Source organism: Cervus canadensis, chromosome 29 (genome assembly GCF_019320065.1).
Source record: "Cervus canadensis isolate Bull #8, Minnesota chromosome 29, ASM1932006v1, whole genome shotgun sequence".
NCBI classification, from domain to species: domain Eukaryota; kingdom Metazoa; phylum Chordata; class Mammalia; order Artiodactyla; family Cervidae; genus Cervus; species Cervus canadensis.
In genome coordinates this window covers 5,599,456-5,614,295 of record NC_057414.1, presented here as the reverse complement: position 1 = coordinate 5,614,295, position 14,840 = coordinate 5,599,456, and the positions used below count along the sequence as shown (strand labels likewise).

The 14,840-nt window shown below is 39.6% G+C and overlaps 1 protein-coding gene across 32 annotated transcripts in view; it reads right to left on the bottom strand.

Moving 5' to 3' along the window:
* DLG2 (discs large MAGUK scaffold protein 2) overlaps positions 1–14,840 on the bottom strand; it is a 2,236,304-nt gene that overhangs the window by 584,284 nt on the left and 1,637,180 nt on the right. The gene's annotated exons all lie outside the window — the stretch shown is intronic.

The following is a 14,840-nucleotide window of genomic DNA, read 5'->3' as shown; positions in this document are numbered from 1 at the left end:
AGACTAGTTCCAAATAGGAAAAGGAGTATGTCAAGGCTGTATATTGTCACCCTGCTTATTTAACTTATATGCAGAGTACATCATGAGAAATGCTGGGCTGGATGAAGCACAAGCTGGAATCAAGATTGCCGGGAGAAATATCAATAACCTCAGATATGCAGATGACACCACCCTTATGGCAGAAAGCAAAGAAGAACTAAAGAACCTCTTGATGAAAGTGAAAGAGGAGAGTGAAAAAGTTGGCTTAAAGCTCAACATTCAGAAAACTAAGATCATGGCATCTGGTCCCATCACTTCATGGCAAATACACGTGGAAACAGTGACAAACTTAACTTTTGGGGGCTCCAAAATCACTGCAGATGGTGACTACAGCCATGAAATTAAAAGGCGCTTACTCCTTGGAAGAAAAGTTATGACCAACTTAGACAGGATATTAAAAGGCAGAGACACTACTTTGCCAACAAAGGTCCATCTAATCAATGCTATGGTTTTTCCAGCAGTCATGTATGGGTGTAAGAGTTGGACTATAAACAAAGTTGAGCACCAAAGAATTGATGCTTGTGAACTGTGGTGTTGGAGAAGACTCTTGAGAGTCTCTTGGACTGCAAGGAGATCGAACCAGTATTTGAAAAGACCCTGATGCTGGGAAAGATTGAAGGCGGGAGGAGAAGGGGACGACAGAGGATGAGCTGGTTGGATGGCATCACCAACGTGATGGACATGAGTTTGAGTAGACTCAGGGGGTTGGTGATGGACAGGGAAGCCTGGCATGCTGCAGTCCATGGGGTCGCAAAGAGTTGGACATGACTGAGTCACTGAACTGAACTGAACTAAATCCTTTTTGCTGGGAGAGGGTTTGAAATATTTTGAGAATTACCAAAATGTAGAGTCATCCAATGTTTTTATAAAATCTTGCCGTATGAGGGAAACGCCTGATCATGTTTTCTTATAATGTGGTGCATTTTGCTTTTACTTTGAACACACAGTTTTCTGAAGTCAAAGACATAATAAATTTAAGCCAGTGGTCCCCAAACTTGCCTGCATCAGAGTTACTTGATGGCTTTTGTTCTATTTTTTGATACTAACTAATACTATCCCTGGACACACAGATTTGGTAGATCTGGAGTAGGACTCGGAACTCAGTGTTCACACAGGTTTCACTTGTGACTGACTGCGTGTGAGAGTTTGGAACTAGGTTTAGACAGTAGACCTGTTCTTTCTGAGAGAGTTATGAAGTAGCCACGTTTTGAATTGCATCGTCTCTTTCAGCAAGTGTTGCTTGAAACTTTTTTGACTTGGTAATAAACAGCTGATCCATGTTTGTATCTGTAGACTATAAATATTAAGTTCTTTTTCTCTAATGGAAGGTAAGAAGTACTACTCTTCTTTTATTAGTGGGATATATAAAACTTAATTTTTTGTGGTGCTAGAGAAGACTCTTAGGAGTCCCCTGGATAGCAAGGAGATCAAACCAGTCATTCCTAAAGGAAATCAACTCTGAATATTCACTGGAAGGACTAATACTAAAGCTGAAGCTCCAATACTTTGGCCACCCGATGCAAAGAGCTGCTTCATTGGAAAAGACCCTGATGCTGGGAAAGATTGAGGGCAGGAGGAGAAGGGGGTGACAGAGGATGAGATGCTTAGATAGAATCCCTAACTCAGTGGATATCAGTTTGAGCAAACTCAGGGAGATAGTGAAGGACAGGGAAGCCTGGTGTACTGCAGTCCGTGGAGTTACAAAGAATTGGACATGACTTAGCCACTGAACACCACCACCACCAAGAAGCAGAATGTAACCAAGTATTTCTATCTAAGCTACAGAATACAGTGGTTCTCAGGAAGATACTTTGTTTGAGCTGGGGAGACCACCTTCTCACTACAAGCTCCCCCTCACTTGCAACTCCTCCATAGCTCCCTCCAGTTGTCATGATTTTAAACTCAGGATAACCTTATCAGAGCTACACTCAGCATTACATAGATTTGGATACATGCTGTATGTGGAACTCCATCCAACCGTACATGGTCCAATCTAATGTTATACAGTAAAGCCACAGAATTAACACTACCCTTGGGAAGTAGGAGGCTTTGCTGTAGGTATTGCTGTGTATATAGCTAGCTTTTGTGCTCAAATCATGAAGCTATGCTCACATAATCAATGCACTTATTTAAAAAGTTTTAGGATACCTAAATAGTAAACCTGAGTATTTGGAAAGGTATATGTTTGTGTTTACTTAAAATTCTAGAATTTTTAATTTTAGAGTTTTTAAATTAAAAATCAGGGACTTTCCTGGTAGCCTAGTGGTTAAGACTCTGCGCTTTCACTGCAGTGGGCATGGGTTCAATCCCTGGTTAGGGAACTAAGAACTAAGGTCCTAAAAGCCATGTGGAGTGGTCAAAAAATTTTTTTTTAAAAAATCAGCTTTAAGTCTATAAAGCTTTAAGTCTTTAACACAGACTTTTCTTTTTATATAACATTAATGATTAGATTTGGTTTTGAATAAAGTCTTAATTAGGATCTCTCTATATATTTTAAAAGAAATTGAAATATAAAGGAAGCATCACTAAATCAACATAAGGTCTCAAAATCCACCCTTTTAAAGTAAGTATAAATATAGTATAAATCTAAATTTTATTAGGTTAGCTGGAAGCACACTTCCCTCTTGTTCACTTCCTAATCTCATTCCACCGTCTCCAACCAACACTGCTATCAGTAACTGCCACTGATCCTATAATCACCACAGCGCCCTGGACTAGAAGTCAAACCTAATAATAATGATAATAATAATAATAGTTAACCTGAATGCAGCTTATTTTGTACCAAGCTCTGTTTCAAGTGTTTTATATAGACCACTTCACTGAATATAATAATAACCCATGGTATAGGCACGGGTGGGCAAACAGGCATAGAGAGACGACATAACTCATCCAAGGTCAAACAGCTAGTCCTTGGTGAGCCTAGAATTCTATAGGTCCAAAATCTGAGCTCTTAGCCAAATGTCACCCTGCTTCTGGGCTCTGGGTTTGGGATTTGCCACTTACTCTTTATTGCTACAGGGGAAATTATGGCATCTCTATTATCTGAGATGCTCAAACTGCTAAATAAATACAGGAACATCTCTCTGCTCCTATGGTGTTACAGGAGCTAAAGGGGAAATAGTGAAGTAGCTGGGCAGCACTGGCTGGCTATCAGAGTTTACCAGTCCTGTTATAAATTCAGAGCAAGCCCTCACATAATTGGCTGTGAAATCTCGAGCTATCATATTTATTTCAGCTGTTTCATTCTGCCTTCATCCCCTGTCTGAACATGGTAAATGAGACTTTAGGAAAAGATTAGTGGGGAAAAAAAAAAAACAAACATTAAACAAAATATCGAGTTCTAAATGGCTTGGTGGACAGCATTTCCATTTAGGACACAGTTTACATAATAAAGGACTCACATCATTCTACTTCAAGGTCAATCTAATTTTAAAAGAGATCTAGGATGAGCACCAATATTTAAATGTTTACACTCAGAGGCACATACACTCACGTGGACAGCTAAGCTATTTCAGCGAGGACTTCAAACACTCATTAAGGCAACCACATGGGGTCTGGTGTGAGACTGGCAATGACAAGCATTAAAGACTGACCCCCAGGCTGCTACTGCACCATCCAGAAGGCTTGCCTTTCTTCTAAGAAAAACTGACTGCCTCCTCTGAACAGACAGCAAGTGTTGCTGGGCGGAAGCAGTGAATAAAACTTTAGTTTCACTTTTCTGGACAGAAAAACCAGAGAGAGACTAATTCGAAGCACAGAGGAAATTCTAGAAATATTAATGCTATTAACGCTACCCATGCAGTACAGCAAAAAGAGCCAGACCTGGGTGTTAGTTTGAATCCTATCCCTTTATATACCAACCGCATGTCCTTTCCTAGCGGGGTCAAGTATATGCACTCTGGAACCAGACTGAACTGTGTTCAGATCTCAGCTTTGCGACTTACTATAGGTATTAATAGAAAATAACTTAATGGAAAAGTATCACTTATTAGTAATGATTATCCCCCTCCCATCCAGGCTGGCACATAATACTGAGCAGAGTTCCATGTGCAATAGGTCTTTGATGATTATCCATTTGAAATGTAGCAGTGTGTACATGACCTTCCAGGAGGTGGGTTTGGGGGAGAATGGATACGTGTGTATGTGTGTACGGCTGAGACCATTCGCCGTTCACCATAACACTGTTAATCGGCTATACCCCAATGCAAAATAGAAAGCTAAAAAGAATAATGATTATGTTTCTGTGGTGTGAATTTTTCTTCACATTTTTGTTATTTTATAACTTTTCCACAAATACATAATGTTTTTACAGTTAGGGAAAATAATAAAACTTATTGGAAGAAAAAAAGAAGAGGGGTAGAAAGTAATAAAAAAAGTAAGAAATAGATTAAAGATTGAAAAGGATGTCTGGAGAACATGTTTGCAGGCAGTATTTTTAAAATGTGTTTTACTCAGATGTAGCTTGATTAACTATCTAGATTAAAGAAATTACCCAGAAGCAAAAAGTGAATGATGCAACCTAAAAATTACAAAATTGATGTCTATATTATAAAAGAGTATAGGTCTCTGAAATGCAATAATTATACGCTACAGTTTTCTAACATTTTCTTAAGGCAAACATTACTATTAACATGGTGACCTCCCTCACAGCACCAAACAGCAACGGTCCCTAACCTTTTTGGCACCAGGGACCAGGTCCATGGAAGACAATTTTTCCACAGACCAGAGTGGGGTACGGTTTGGGTTCAAGAGCATTGCGTTTACTGTGCACTTTATCTCTATTATTATTATATCAACGCCACCTCAGATAATCAGGCATTAGATCCTAGAGGTGGGGACCCTTGGAGCAGAGGGTAGGAGTCACTCGGGGATTGCAGTGCTGTTCTGGAAAATATAGACAAAGTATTTTTTCAAAGTATACACCACATGTAAACAACTGAGAATCAGCTGTCTTCTGCCTATTACTTTATTGACACACGGATGTGAAAACAAATTCCTAGTGGAAGAGGCTATGTCTACTTGTCTTTAATCATAATATACACCCTGTTTCAATGCCACAGGAAAAGGGCCAGAGATGAGCTGCACATTTGTTGGTGGTAGTATTAACTTGCAATTTAAGGGGCCTGGAGTCAATTAATAGCTGATTGCTTGTACTACGGTCCCTACAACATTCTCCATTGCTTATCATTAATCCTTTTTTTTTTTTTTAATCTCAACCAGCCCTGGAGGCCAAGGCTAAATTCATTCCATTAAAATGTAATACAGCATTGATTAAACAACTATCTGTTTGAATTTTACATCTATAATAACAATAGCCATAGATGTGCAGTAACCATCTTCCATAACATTATAAGGCCTAATGCTGCGTATTTATGTCTGGCTAATTTATTAAGTACATACATAACCATCTTCCATAACATTATAAGGCCTAATGCTGCGTATTTATGTCTGGCTAATTTATTAAGTACATACAAAATGATAAACATCTCTAAAAGACTGTCTTAAAATTTCCATTACTGTTTCATTTTTCCTATCCTTAAATTCATTTCCCTGACAGCAAACAGCAGCTTAACATGTTTTCCCATACATATTTGGATATTTTCCATTAGTTAAGATTCATCAGCTTCCCCATTAGCAAACCCACTCTCTCTCTTTCTAACAGGATAGCCCTATCAATTGTGCCTTATGGTTTATGTAAGTAAATCTAAATGATTATGTGGAGCCACCACCAACAATGAGAAAATTCCCCTGGTGGCGTCCACTAACTGAGTTATCCTCCATTTGTCTTACCTGTTTGGCCCCATTCACTCCATCTCATTGCTACCCTTTGCTTCAAGAGAGACATTATAGTGCCAGGCTCCACAATGCATGTAGCACAGGCCAAAACATAACTCAGAGACTCTGCTGATGAACCTCTGACTTGGTTAAGTTCAATAATGCACTTTACAAAGGCTGTGAGGAGTCTGATGACACATTTTGCAGAATTTCTTTGAGTGAAAAGCTACATGGTGTTGGCTGTTGAGGCCTACCATGAAAAAAATAGGACAGAAATCAATTAATTATCCAGAGAATAATTGTATTTGGCTACAGAGGCCAGACTGACAGACTGTTGTTGGTTGTTTAGTCACTCAGTCGTTCTCGATTCTGTGCGACCCCATGGACTGCAGCACACCAGGCTTCCTTGTCTTTCACTATCTCCCGGAGTTTGCTCAAGCTCATGTCCATTGAGTTGGTGATGCCATCCAACCATCTCATCTCTGTCGCTAGCATTTATCATATTTGGTTCCACTGAATCCTACTTTATATTTCGAGTAAAGATGGTAATAGATACTCGTTATATTAATAATGTGTATTATTAATAAAATATTGGTAGTATTAATAAAAATGGAAGTGTTAGTCACTCAGTCATGTCTGACTCTTGGCAACCCCACTGACTGTAACTCGCCAGACTCCTCTGTCCACGGGGTTTTCCAGTCAAGAATACTGGAGTGGGTAGGCATTCCCTTCTCCAGGGGATCTTCCCAAGCCAGGGATATCAACCCTCGGTCTCCTGAACTGCAGGCAGATTCTTTACCATCTGAACCACTGGGGAAGCCCATTAATAAAAATAAAGATCCTTAATAAACCATTAAGACTGAGGACTTCCTGTAATACAACATTCTAAGGAAATCAAGTGTGCTCTGGGAGACAAATTGGTTGAAAAAAATGTAAAAGTAGATTTTGTTTGAACATCTGGGTAGATAGCATTGTTGGCTACATTTCCATTCAAAAACTCTATCTGTGGAGCACTTCATCTTAAATTCTTGTTTTAAATAGTATTAATAAGAGCTAATGTCGACTTAAAACAAAGTAAGAGTTGTGACCTAAGTTTTATTTGGGGCAAAATGAGGACTGCAGGCTGGGAAACAGTACCTCAGAGAGCTCTGAGAAACTGCTCCAAAGAGGCCAGAGGGTGAAGACCAATAAATATGTGATGTGGGATGTGGATGAAGGGGAAGTTCATGTGATCAAGCACATATTTTTACAGAAGATTTTGCTGGTCCTGAGGAGAAGATGTCACCATGAAAGAATTTACTGCTTTTCTGCATATGAGAAGATGCAAGAACTGGGCTCATAAAATCAGTTCCTGAAAATATCTATCTGAAGACCTGTTCTGCCAGTTTTTCAGAGCACAGAGTGCCTCTTTCCTGATCTCCACCCTGGACTCCCTTCAGCGGGTGTTGAGGGTCAGCAGATGCAGCAGCATGTGATTTAACCCTTGTAGAGGCAGATGGCAAGCGCCCACGGCGAGTGCCAATTTGTTGTTGACACTAACATTTACGAAGTGCTTCCTTTTGTCTAAGAACTTCATGTGTATTAACTCTGTTTCTTGTTACAACAAGCCTATGAGGTGGGAAGTGTTAGTCTGTCCCTTTTATGCATGAGAAAACTGAGGCAGAGGTCAGTTACACAACTTGTCCAAGGTCATACAGCTAGGAGGTGGTCAAGACAGGATGCTAAGGAGGGTGGCTCCAGGGTGTACCTACCTCAACACTCTGCCCCCCACGTCCTGACTCTAGCCAGGCATTGCTGTCTGCCTAGGGAACACCCAGTTCTTCTCCTATACTTGGATAAAGGCATGTAAGAAAAGATTTCTTTCCTATGTTGAAAGAACTTCCGATTCATTCAGAAATGGCTTCAAATCATTAAATATAAGTTAAAAAGAAGAGAGCCTAGAACAGGACCAGACTTTATGCTAATGGAAAGTGCTGTCTGATCCCTTGAGAACCTGTCTCTAATGGAGACCATAAACCTTGAGACATGATTAAGAGGCTGCTTCTATAATACAGATTTAATAACTGACATGCTTGTGCAAATAGGCTCAGTGCTTCTTAAACTTGGGTGCTCATCCACATCTTGGGGTTTGTAGTCTTTGCCAGGGACCCAGAAGACCTTTCTGGTGTGTCAATTTTACTTTAAGACTTTGGAAAAAAATACTTAAATTTGTAATCAAAATATTTTCACACTAAAGCAACAAGGATATCTCTCATGTTTTTATGACAACCTCTAAGATTTGTGTGTTTCATGCTTGCACAGAAAGCTTCATGTTCTACCCCAAATCCCAAGGAGAACAAATTCCTTTCTCAAGGCCTAAGGGCATGTAGGGACAAATATTTGAGAAACAGTGATTTAGCCTCTAACCAGTTCTGATTGATAAACACGAAGGGGAAAAACAAAACCAACAACAGAGGCAAACACTTAACGCCATTCCCGAAAGCTTTCTCCACAGCAGATAAAAAGTGTAGAAATGGCCAGGAGTAAATCAGCCAGACTTAAGCAGGACTGCCCCCTCCTTGGATCATGGCTGTTAAATCCAGCTCTAAATTCTGCCTCAGATTCCTCCTCCCCTCTCCTCCTCCATTGCCGCCCATCCTCCCAGCCCTGGCTGTCATAATTTCTCCCTTGTTTCTTCAATGGTCCTTCTCCTTCTCCACACACTAGTCAGAGGTGTCTTTTTATTTTTTTATATAAAACATAAATCAGGTAATTTCCTTCTCCTGGTTACTTCTCCCTAGTAGACGCTCAATGCACTTAAAATTCCACCTACACTTCTTTATTCCATACAAAATCCTACATCATCAGGCTCCTGACTCCTCCAACCTGATTTGCTGACATGTTCCCATTAGCTCATCTCCTTCCAGGCAAGCTTGGCTTGCTTCTGTTCCTGGAATACACAAAACTTATTCCTCCCTCTGGAACTTTGGCTTTGCCATTTCCTCTTCCTGGAATTCTCTTTCTCTGATCTTTATATCATGCCCCCGCCCCCCTTTTTTTTCTTTTTTCATTCAGGTCTCAGCGCATATGCGGTTTCCTCAGAGGGACATTCCATGGTTATCCTCCTTAATATTGTTATCTTCTCCAAACACTGTCTAGGCACATACATTTTATTTTATTTTTAGCACTTATTTGGGCTTCCCTAATGGCTCAGACGGTAAAGAATCTGTCTGTAATGCAGAGACCTGGGTTCAATCCCTGGGTTAGGAAGATCCCCTGGAGAAGGAAATGGCAACTCACTCCAGTGTTCTTGCCTGGAAAATCCCATAGACAGGAAGCCTGGTGGGCCACAGTACTTATTTATTTATATATCTCCTATTCAATACACATGGCAGGAGCTTGAATATTCACTGAATGAGTAAATGAATGGGAGAAAGAGAAGTAGAATACATTTCCGATACTATGTCCAATAAGCTACTGTTTAATAATTTGAGGAGAATGGATGGAGGCAGACTATAGATTGATGGGTTCATATTTATTTAGTAATAAAGGAGTCAAACTGTGAATATCAGAGCACAATTTGGAGTCGTCTTTGAAAGTTTCTGGAGATAAGAAATCTTTCCTGTGACTTTATTTAGCCTTAGCTTTAAAAAAAAAAAACAAAAAACTATTTTGTATTGGGGTATAGTAACTTTTGCTTTAAAAAAAAATTCTTTATTTTTTAATTGAAGGATAATTGCTTTACAGAGTTTTGTTGTCTTCTGTCAAACCTCAACATGAATCAGCCACAGGTATACACATATCCCTCCCTTCTGAGCCTCCCTCCCGTCTCCCTCCCCACCCCACCCCTCTGTGATGACACAGAGCCCCTGTCTGAGTTTCCTGAGCCACACAGCACATTCCTGGAGGCTCTCTAGTTTACATATGGTCATGTAAGTTTCCATGTTACTCTTTCCGTATGTCTCACCCTCTCCTCCCCTCTCCCCATGTCCATAAGTCTGTTCTCTATGTCTGTTTCTCTATTGCTGCCCTGTAAATAAATTCTTCCGTACCATTTTTCTTGATTCCATATATATATGATAGAATACAATATTTATGTTTCTCTTTCTGACTTACTTCACTCTGTATAATAGGCTCTAGGTTCATCCACCTCACTAGAACTGACTCAAATGCATTCCTTTTAATGGCTGAGTAATATTCCATTGTGTTTATGTACCACAACATCTTTATCCATTCATCTGTCGATGGACATCTAGGTTGCTTCCATTGTTCTAGCTATTGTAAATACTGCTGCAATGAACAATGGGGTACATGTGTCTTTCAATTTTGGTTTCTTCAGGGTACATGCCTAGGAGTGGGATTGCTGGGTCATATGGGCTTCCCTAGTAACTCAGTTGGTAAAGAATCCACCTGCAATGCAGGAGACCCCAGTTTGATCCCTGGGTTGGGAAGATCCCCTGTAGAAGGGAAAGGCTACCCACCCCAGTATTCTGGCCTGGAGAACTCATTGGGGTCGCAAAGAGTCAGACACGACTGAGTTACTTTCACTTTTACTTTCATGGTGGTTTTATTTCTAGTGTTTTAAGGAATCTCCATACCGTCTTCCATAGTGGCTGTATCAATTTACATTCCCACCAACAGTGCAAGAGTGTTCCCTTTTCTCCACACCCTCTCCAGCATTTATTGTTTCTAGACTCTTTGATGATGGCCATTCTGACTGGTGTGAGGTGATATCTCATTGTAGTTTTGATTTGCATTTCTCTAATAATGAGTGATGTTGAGCATCTTTTCATGTGTTTGCTAGCCATCTGTATGTCTTCTTGGAGAAATGTCTGTTTAGGTCTTTTTCCCACTTTTTGACTGCTTTGTTTGTTTTTCTGGTATTGAGTTGTATGAGCTCCTTGTATATTTTGTAACTTTTGCTTTTTGACCAACCAAATTATGTGGGTAAACATTACAGAGCCAGTTGGAAAGACATCAGGGTACAGTAAGTTCAGGGCCAGGTGAGCTGGGTTTCTAAAAGTGGGAAATACATCACTCACAGCTGATTTAAGGTCCCGCTTTCATAATGGTATTTACCACATTCATAACTTGGGAGATTAAATCCCCTTATTTTGAAAGGGCAGTTTTATTTTGTATCCCTAAGTCTTTTGGTTTTATTTTAGTATCAATGATTTGTTTGTATATCCTGAGATTACTTGGCCAGACGGTGATGGTGTGTAACTGTTATCTCTTCTGGGTGACAGAGAAGACTTGGCTCAATAGAGAGGGAATCTATAGTTGTAGGTAATGCACAAAGTTGGCACTGCTCATAGGTAATCACTGATTGATTATATTTTTTTGTAATTGTTACCTTCTTACTCTATCATAAAAAAATGAACATCAGCTTAGAGAAACAGAAAGACACTGAACTGGGTGCTCAAAGATAAGGGTTCTAAATTTGATTCTATAACCTACAAGTTGTGGGACTTATGGATAGCCAACAAATTTTGCTAGACTTTGTGTTTCTTGCCCACCAAATGGGGAAAGATTAGACTCTATCTTCATTTATGGCCCTTCCAACTCTGATAGTCTATAATTTTATGAGCCAAGAAACCATCTCAGCATCATTGTAATAGTTTTGTTTTCCAAAAATCAAAGACTAGAGTATTTACATAACAATAATTTTGATTTATAAGGGACTCAGCAGGGTTTCTACTAAGAGAATTTTATCCAAGGCCTTTTTGTTTAGGCTTCCTTTCTCTACATCATTGGAAAAACAAAATTTCCCAGCTTAGTCAGGTACACATATCTTGAAACAGTAAAAGAGGTTTAAAAAAAAATCCAGGTAAGTCATTGTAGTATACTTCTCATCAAAATTCTTTTTATAAGCCTTATTATACTTCTCCAACAAAAGTGAATATAAATTAGCAAGATTGAAAATACTCACAACAGATAGAGTAAGATATTATGAACATCTGGAACAAAAGACTGCCAATTTGATATAATTATATAGGTAGTTGGAAGGTTCCCATTTCACAGAACACTTTTCCTATCAGCCCAAGTCACACCATTAAAGATTAATTCTCTTGATTTACTATTTTAGGAAAATAAAAAGTAGGCCGCAAATGTAAGCCACTATAGTGCCTAAGGTGTGTAATAATGTTAACAAATTTACAGATGAGAAAATCAAGACTCAGGACATTAAAAGACTTGTTCAGGGTTATCTAGGTGGTAAGTGGTAGGACCATTCTCCTAACAGAAGCATAATCCTCTTTACTCAACATTTTTCCATAGAAAGAAACTGTATGAGATAGTGGGTGGGGGCATGGGAATGAGTACTTTGAACACAGACATGAACTCAAAGTTTGATTCTGCTATTTGTTCGCTGTATGGCATGAGAGAATTACTTAAACTCATTTTTTGTTACCTGCAAAAATCAAGAATAGGATATCACATACAGAATATAGGGGTGATTGGGCTTCCCTGGTGGCTCAGAGGTTGAAGTGTCTGCTGGCGTCTGCCCGCAATGCGGGAGACCTGGGTTCAATCCCTGGGTCGGGAAGATCCCCTGGAGAAGGAAATGGCAACCCACTCCAGTATTCTTGCCTGGAGAATCCCATGGATGGAGGAGCCTGGTGGGCTACAGTCCACGGGGTCGCAAAGAGTCAGACACAACTGAGCGACTTCACTTCACTTTACTTCACTTCATAGGGGTGATAAAGTATATTAAAGCACTTAATGGCACGTAGTAGTAATCTTTTTGTTTTTACTATTCTATATACTTCTAATCTTGCGACTAGGTTGCCGATGAAAGGATAGAACCATAAAGATAATTTAAAGGTAGGTAGTTTTCCTTCAGAGTCTTGTATTCAAACTATAACAGATATATTCATTTTATTCTATTTTACATTCTTCCTTGAGTATGTGTGCACTATCCCTACCATGAATGCCCTTCCTCATCTTTTGCCTCTCTAACAAAGATAGTCTATACATTTTTTCAAACTCAAACACAAGCTATCTTGTCTTTAAAACTTTATTTGATGTCACAGGCTGTTCCTGTGTGGCATTCACGGACAACTCAAAAAACTCATTTATAAATATTAACTAGGTGCCAGCTCACGTGCTGGAGAACTCTGCTAGGGCCATGCAAGGGCACTTCATTGAACTGATCTAATTTTGTTTGTTTCTGTTAGTAGTTCCCACACTTTGGGATTTTATAGAACTTTTACATTTAAAAAATGAGGACTGACACCACGTCGCCAACGTTTCCTTTTCTAGGTAAGGATAAGTAACTGCCACTGATTACCACAAAGGAAGGGAATTTTGACAAAAATCTCAGGATGATAAAAAATGAATACAGGCTTTATGGAAAACTTCACAGAGGGGGGTCTGCATGATCAGGGAATAGGTACTGGGGGATCCACTGGTCTCATATATATATTTTGTCCCAATCTGATAGTTCTTAGAGATGTTGCTTCTTATTTCTTTTTGCATCCCTACTGCAGTGCTCACTGTCTAGTGGGAAGTTGTCAGTGAATATTCATGAATAAGGTAGTGAATACGCCTCTGAGAAAATATTTACCTCTGAGACCTGTGGCAATGCCTTCCATCACAGAGCACCTGTGAGAACACACAGCCGTGGTGAGGACGTGTGGAGGGGTGTGTGTGTGTGTGTGTGTGTGTGTGTGTGTGAAGTGATACAATTTATTTCACAAGTTTGCAGGCACCAGCCATTTGGAAGATTTGATGTAAGCTGTGTGATTGTCCTGCCAGAGAACAAAGGAGGAGGCAGGCAGGAAGTAACATACTAGGTAGGGTATATCACTGTAGAAAAAAATGAAATCTCTCTCTCTCTCATACCATCTAAAATGTTCCATGTGAACTGATAGATTGAGTATTATGAGTGTGTGTGTGTATGCATGTGTAAGTCACTCAGTCGTATCCAAGTCTTTGTGACCCAATAAATTGCAGCCTGCCAGGCTCCTCTGTCCGTGGAATTCTCCAGGCAAGAACACTGGAGTGGGTTGCCATTCCCTTCTCCAGGGGAATCTTCCTGACCCAGGGATTGAATCCTGGTCTCCTGCATTGCAGGCGGATTCTTGACCGTCTCTCCGGTCTCTTTCGAGTCACATATTTCTACAATGAAAACAGTTTTACACAACTTGCTTTTCATTTTTAAAATAAGGAGAAAGGTAACATGTTTCCTCCTAGCCAGAACTTTAAAGCTGGCAAGGCACCCAGTTTTCCTACTTAAAAGCTGTATGACCCCAAGCAAGTTCCCTAACCTCTTTGAGCTTCAATTTCTGCATCTCTAAAATGGGGATAACAGTCCTTCTTTCTGTGTTTTGGAGAGGATTAAAAGGATAGTTTAAGTAAATGAGCAAGCAAAGGGCCTGGATTATGAATGGGGTTTAATAAATTTTAATTCACTATGGGGCCCAGTAAGATAAATGGCATTTTCAAATTAAAATCCTATCAAATATTAGCGATAGGATGAGAGCAAATAGATTATTGCTCTGGTGAATAAAGGTGCCTGTATTTACACAATCTTTAAAGAACCCTGAGGATTATCTTTGCGGCAGCCCTCATTTTAATTAAGAGCATAGAGATTAGGCGTTTCAGCATAGGAAGAGGTTTATATTTGATTTAAACCACAGATGTACATTTGCAGCATCTAAACATTCCATTCCTTGGCTAAAGATGTAACAAGCTACTTCAGCAAACCTGAAATTGTAAAATAAATGGAAAATGCTTAATCATTGAAAAGGAATGAAAAGCCCAAAGCACACACAGGCGCCAGAGAGGAAAGTTAAGCAGCAGGAAGTCCCCCCAGTTTTTTTAAAGGCTGACAAATGACTTCAGTAGACAGTCAGGATACAAAACTAAAGGATCCAGCTCTATCACTTTTACACACACACACTTTCAGGGGAAAAAAGTGTATATTTCTATAGGCAAACTCATTTTGGGTAAAAGTATTTCTCAAAGGAAAAAAAGCAAGTTGCAGAACCACGTGTAAAATACACACTTATTTTATTAAAAACAATGTCAGACTCCACCTACACCTG